We start from the raw sequence: 7,500 nt of genomic DNA, 5'->3' as shown, positions 1-7,500 counted from the left end.
ATAACGACAACATCCGTATCCACAGTGCGTATCAAGCAGGTAGAGAAGCCATGTTCCAGGGCATCAAGCAGGTCCTGATGTCGGCCTCTTCGTGGTTACATGGCAGCATGGAGTGGCTGGTGTCTGTGCCGACCACTGTGATGCCAGATGTGATGAAGACCAGCTTGCCCTCTGGCCAGGCAGTTAATGCAATCTTCCCCGAGAATAAAGTGAAGAGCTTTTGACTTATTTCCCAGACGTAGTTTCCCTCTGTCAGACAGAGAGGGAGGGCATGGATGGTTTTCCACCTTCTGCCATCTTGATGACGTGGCTCCCCTTCCAAAATGAAACTTATGGTGATGAGAACATGTAAAAAAAAAATTGGCGCTTTTGTCAGCCGTGTCCACATTTTTCAAAATCTGGTCTTAAGCAACCGGACTACTCCTATTCTCCACTCATTACCTGTATTAACTGCACCTATTTGAACTCGTTACCTGTATAAAAGACACCTCTGCACACACTTTAACCTCGACTCCACAATGGGCAAAACCAAAGAGCTGTCTAATGACATCAGGGACAAAATTGTAGACCTGCACAAGGCTGGGATGGGCTACAGGACAATAGGCAAGCAGCTTGGTGAGAAGGCAACAGCTGTTGCCACAATTATTAGAAAATGGAAGAAGTTTAAGATGACAGTCAAGCTCCATCGGTCTGGGACTTCATGCAAGATCTCACCTTGTGGGGTATCAATGATCATGAGAAAGGTGAGGAATCAGCCCAGAACTACACGGTAGGACCTGGTCAATGACCTGAAGAGAGCTAGGACCACAGTCTCAAAGACAACCATTAGTAGCACACTACGCCGTCTAGATGGTCATTGGCAAACCTCAGACGGGCCTGGACATGCACTGGCTTGAGCACCTTGCATGCACTGCAGGATTTTATTCCATGACGGTGTAGTGTGTTACTAATGGTTTTCTTTCCTATGGAGCTTTATGTTTGGGTAGTGGAATGGTAAGGAAAAGGCCCCATTTCTTTCCAATATGACTGCTTTCCCAGAGTCCTATAGAGCCAATTGTTTTCCACGTATGTCAGGTTACACAAAGCATAACAATAACAAAAACATGCATAACATCAACACATGTAAAACATTATATGTACAAAGGAGAACTAGAAAAAGTGCTCCTCGGAGCACAGGTCTCCGCCAGGTCAGGTAGGTTATTGTGGCCTCCTGGTTGTGAAAAGGGTGCCCGTTTCTTCTTAGGCCTTTCACGACAATCGGACACTGCATTCATGATTTGAGGCATTTTGTTCCAAAAATGTGTTTAGCTAAATTAGACCTGCTGGTGGCGCTATAACAGGCCAATGTGAAAGGGGTGGCATTTCTTCCTCAGCCTAGTGGGAATGTGCGTGTAAAATTTCATCGCAAGCCGAGTGCATAATTTGAGGCATTTAGTTCAAAACGGAGCAATCCTGCAAACTTTGGAAGCCAGCCTTAGCCAATGAGGATGGAATATGGGAAATCGGACACATCCGTGTTGATCACATGTCTATAGAGATACTGTATACCGATTTGCATGACCTTTGGATAAAATCTGTAGGAGTAATATAAAGAAATTGGTTTTGCACAAATCGGCCTCCTGGTGGCGCTATAACAGGCCCATGTGAAAAATTTGGAGCAGAGGTTCTGAATTGGCATCCAGGGAGTGTGTGTGCACAGTTTGGGAGCGACCGGGCCAACGGTGCCGGAGATTAGCTGGTGACAGACGGAGAGACGGACGGACGGAAGGACGGACACACGGACACACGGACAGGGGGTAAAACATACTCTCTCGCCATGCCTTACGGCCTGGCGGAGACAATGAATGAATGAGCAACAAAAAAGACGCTTGTCATCAGTAACGAGTAACGAGGCCTTTTTTGACCGAGTAATATGGTATTATATTACCGTTTTGGCAGAATAATACCTTACTTTACTCGTTACTGGGAAAAGTAATAATATTACAGTAATATATTATTATTAATTTGTTACTACCCAACACTGTTTGGTAGTCACATACAGTATGGCACAGGAGCTCTGCTTTCATTGGATGGATGGAGCCGTTTGACGAACCAGATTTGCGTGAAGTTGGTTGGATCCAATGGTGCTTTTTTGTGTAAAAAGTCAACAGATTATACTATAAAAACTGGTCAAACATTGACCAAATTGTCAAATAATATAAGACAGATATTAGAAAATAGCCGATCTACAAGCTCACAACACGAGTTCTTCACAATATTTATCTGTGGAACTGAGTCAAACCAAATTGAATGCAATTCCAAGTGCTTGTCAGGGTCGGGGGTCCCCAGCTCTAATATGATTATTTTGGGGGCTTGCAGCTTGAAAAGGTTGAAAACCACTGCTCTACGCACCCAAGAATGGCACGTGTGCATTCCAGGATATGGGACAACACATAAAACATTTGACGTCGGGTCACATCCAGTCCCATGCCGTCACTCCCATGCCCTAAATTGATATACATTTGGCCGCGGACCCCCCATCTTTTGTGCCAGGGACCCCCAGAAGAAAATATGTATTAAAATATGTAAATTGATACACAATTATTCAAAAACTTTCAAGATTTCAATAAAAATGTTCAAAAATAGCAAGCTCGCAGCGTGGCACAAAGTGACGCGCTGTGAGCATGTATATCAGCTATTTTTGAATAGCCAACGTGTACAATATGGATAAACGGGTGAAAAACACCTTTTGCTGGGGACCCCCTGGAACTCCCTCAAGGACCACTGGTTGAGAACCACTGTCGTATACAGTGCGGCTACATAGCATGTTCTTCTTTGAAAATGAATCAGATCCATCGACTGACGCATTCACTGTGAGAGTATAGCTTAAGTATATAGAGTTGAAGTGTTTTTTAATGGGCAGGATGTGTGTCCTGGTCTAATGACGCTGACTCACTGTAGTCTCATACTTCCTACATTAACCACATTACTCATGTTTACATAAGGATAATGGACCATAAGCCTCATTTAAATAAGACATGACTGTGCTCCCTGTACTGTTAACGATGAACAAGTGGAATATTGGATCATTTGAACATGTATTGAAATGAAACCATGTGAAAAGTTTAGAGGAGAAAAGAAAAACTCTCATAGAGGCCTGCCCGTTGGTTTGACAGCTCATTATTCTGAAACTGCAATAGTCTGAAACATGTTATGGCTCTTTACAACTACAAGAACTCAGTGAACCCTATCGTGAAACATATTTCACGGGTTCTGGATTTGTTTCCATGCGCTACCGCTGGGTTTCACATATTTGGGCCCTGCTCAGCAGGCTGCACTAACCCTGAGTTTTGGGAACCCACAACTAATGGAAACGTAATAAAAAATAAGTAAAAAACCATCACAGAATTTCACGGGTTCTGCAAAGAATCAGGTTTTGGAAGGTACTGGGTTAACGTTCGCAGTGGAAAAGAACCATTAGTGTGAGTAAGGGCAGTGATTCCCAAACATTGGGTTAGGACCAATTTTTCAGTCACATACCTGTTTTTATGGGTCGCGGATAAATATCCCTTTTTTTGTTTTATGTATATGTGTATGTGTATGTGTATGTGTATGTGTATGTGTATGTGTATGTGTATGTGTATGTATATGTATATGTATATATGTATATATGTATATATGTATATATGTATATATGTATATGTGTATATGTATATATATATGTATGTATGTATGTATGTATATATGTATTTATGTATGTATATATGCTATTTTCAGTAGGTATCTTTTGGAACTCGAGCTAAAAGGTTTGGGAACCACTGAGTTATGGGTTAGTAATAATGCCATGGGACTAACGGTGCTTGGGAAAAGAGAGCTGTCAGATCATTGCCACGACACCACACCAACCAAACATAGACGACTGAAATGTGACGTTATTCACTTCAGCCGTGTTTACCTCTCCTAATGGCAGCTGTGGAAAGAGTGTCTTGCATAATGAATTGTCCTATTGTCCTATCAGTAATTGATGCATTAATGATTAATAATAATGTGTTTTGTGGAAGCATGCCAGGTCAGATCAGAGCCAGCTAATGCAGTGTTTCCCAAGCAATGGGTTGGGACCCATTTTGGGGGTTTCAAACACATTGTTTATCGGTCATGACTCATAAGTAAATTATTATTTAACAAGATTTTCAATAATAATAATCTGAATTGTTTAAAAATCAAAATCAAAAGAATTTCAGAAATAAACAATAAAATGTTTAAGAAATAGTGAGCTCAAGCTCAAAATTGCACATCTACGAGCTTGTAGATGGGCCCTATTAAATAGGGCTTAAAGGGATACTTCACTTTCACATAAAATAAACATTAAAAAAAGATATTAAAAAAAAATGAAAGAAGTTATGGCAAAATAAAGGCCCCCTCACACATTAGTAGGACACTCTAATGCGTGAGGGGGCCATGAATTTTCCATTACTTTTTTCATTTATTTTTAATATATTTTTTAAATGTTTATTTTATGTGAAAGTGAAGTATCCCTTTAAGCGGTTAATTCATTAAGTGTTTTTGTACGTTTGGATCACGGGTAGACACCAAATTGGCTAAAAGGAGGGCGGACCACCGTGGCCCATCACTATGACTCAGACATAACCCTGTTACATGCCCATATATGGGCATATACTTATGACATCAGGGATCTCCACACATGGTCATAGAAGAGACTAGGACTGACAGATACAGAGATCTCCATATATGGGAATATTGGTCGGCTAATTCATAATGTAAGTTTGGATCCCAAGTAAAGGTACTTACTGTCTCCCACTACTTGGCAGGCACGTGCACACATAGACATCAAAGGGGGCTTCAGCCCCTGCCATTTTACCCGTCTCCAGACCATGAATGCAGCATTTACCATATGGTGAAAGAAATGCAAATGCCCCCCTTTCCGTGCCATACCCGAAGGCAGCATTCAGGAGAATTGCCTTTTTCCCGAACTCTCCTGAACTTGAACGCAGCATTTTGCATTGAAAGAATTTCTCCTCTGTGTAGAAATCCATGTTGTACACTGCATCTTCAGTAGCTAAAGAGTGTGGGGTCGCGCCCCGAAAATAGCTGATTACATCTAGCTGATCTCAACGCGTTGCATTTTTTAGAGCATTTTTCTTTTTTGCCAAAAGTGATATTTTAGGGAATTTCTCTCTAACATGCACGCCCCTGCTACTTGGCACTGATTGCCTACTCCTACTGTTCTCCTACTGTACTCCAACTGTACTCCTACTGTACTCCCATCAATACCGTGGACTTTGCATCTGAGGCAGGAGGAATTCACCAAAACTTCAATGTTAAAAATGTGTCAGTGAGACCATAAATGGTGTGTATTTCTTCAAAGCGTGTTACAATGTTGCATTTACATTCACCCATTCACACACACACACACACACACACACACACACACACACACACACACACACACACACACACACACACACACACACACACACACACACACACACACACACACACACACACACACACTCACACACACACACACACACACACACACACACACACACACACACACACTTTCATACACTGACGGCAGAGGAAACCATGCAAAGCACCAACCTGCTCATCTGCAGCAGTTGCTGTAGGCCGGGGTTCAGTGCCTTGCTCAAGGACACTTCAATATGAAGCCATGGGAGCCAGGGATCGAACCAGGAACATTATGGTTCAATCGGAAAGGCCACAGTCGCTGTCATCAATCATGGCTTATTTGGTCAAAAATGTGTTTTATTTGTTCAACAGATCAATGGGCCTGTCTGTCTGTCTGTTTGATTGATTGATAGATAAGTGAAGTAACATCAGTCAGACACAATAGGATCTTTTCAATACGATCTAGAAAGCAAAACGTGTATTTTCTGTTGGTCAAAGGGTGATAGTCCTAGAAACAAGATATTGAATTTATATCTGTAAACCTGTTGTAAATAGAACTAGTTTTATGTTAACCCATTAAGACCCGGGAACGCATCTGTGTAATTGTTTTGATTTCTTTGGCTATTCAAAAATAGCAGATATACAAGCTCATAGCGCGGCACTCGGTGCCGCGCTATGAGCTTGTAGATCTGTAAATCTGCTATTTTTTAAAAAATCATGAAAATGTGTGCAAATCTTTGAATATATGTTTTTTTAAAGCGAAGGTTTTTAACTCAAATCTTAGCTTTTGGGGGATTCTCAAACTTTTTTCATGTGAAGGACCACCCACAATGTTGTTCCAGGGACCCCCCCAGAAGCAAAGATTTGAGTTAAAAATGTTTCGCTTTTAAAAAACTATATATATTCAAAGATTTGCACACATTTTCATGATTTAAAAACAAAATAGCCAAAGTATGAAATAATGGTCAAAGCTTTGGTTACACAGATGCGTTCCCGGTCTTAATGGCAGTGGTGTAAAAAGTACTCATATTTCTTACTTAAGTAAAATAATCAATACTGCATTGTAGAAAGTACAAAAGTATTGGCATCAAAATATACTTAGAGTACCAAAAGTAAAAGTACTCATTATGCAGAATGTCCCATTTCAAGTTTCCAAGTGTATAAAAGAAATTGAAAATAGCAGATCTACAAGCTCGCAATGCATCGCTTTGCGTTGTGAGCTTGTAGATCGGCTATTTTCAAATAGCCTAAATATACATAGGGCTGAAGTGGTTATATGTTTTGTAATAGTAATCTAAATCTACAAAGTAACTAGTAACTAACGTTGATAGAGATGTTTTCTTTCACCCCTATGAGATACAGATTAATTTCCCACAGATCATAAGAAAACTTCAGAGACACAGGCAGCCATTGAGTGTATTGATTATATTGTATTTCTATTGAGACAGAGAGAGTATGGAAGGTTACAGTAACACAGGTGGCATCATCGGTGGTACCTCTCTCTCGATGAAGGTGACCCGAGTGAACACTTTGGTCTCGGTTCTTGACCGGTCAGTACTGAAAGAAGTGTTATTGTATCTACGGGACACATAGTTGTAATAATAATATAGCTAGCATTATTGACATACCTCGAGGAGCCGAGCTACAAAACAAAAAGCCAGCCATTTTGTCAGCAGAATGGCGCAGGCAATTTGACCTTGCATAGAGAATATCCGAGACTGCATGACACATAACTTTTAGATGCAGAACACGTCAAAAGGGACAGATGACACATAGCTATAGCCACACTGTATGTAGGATTAACAAGAGACGTCATTGTAAATGAGTGGAGGTAAGTTTACCATGTGTCTGTCTCTCTCACACCCACGCACGCACGCACGCACGCACGCACGCACGCACGCACGCACGCACGCACACACACACACACACACACACACACACACACACACACACATCCGGATGGATGCACACAAAACCGTGTTCTCACAGGCACAAGTCACGTGCAGGCATGTGTATTTAATTGACAAGTCGTGTTTGCCTGACAGGTAGAATGAAATATCAGTTGTATTATGTAAACTTCTTTGTAGTCAT

This window comes from Gymnoscopelus braueri, assembly GCF_963280865.1.
Source record: "Gymnoscopelus braueri genome assembly, chromosome: 9".
Lineage (NCBI taxonomy): Eukaryota > Metazoa > Chordata > Actinopteri > Myctophiformes > Myctophidae > Gymnoscopelus > Gymnoscopelus braueri.
This window is presented reverse-complemented; position numbering follows the sequence as displayed.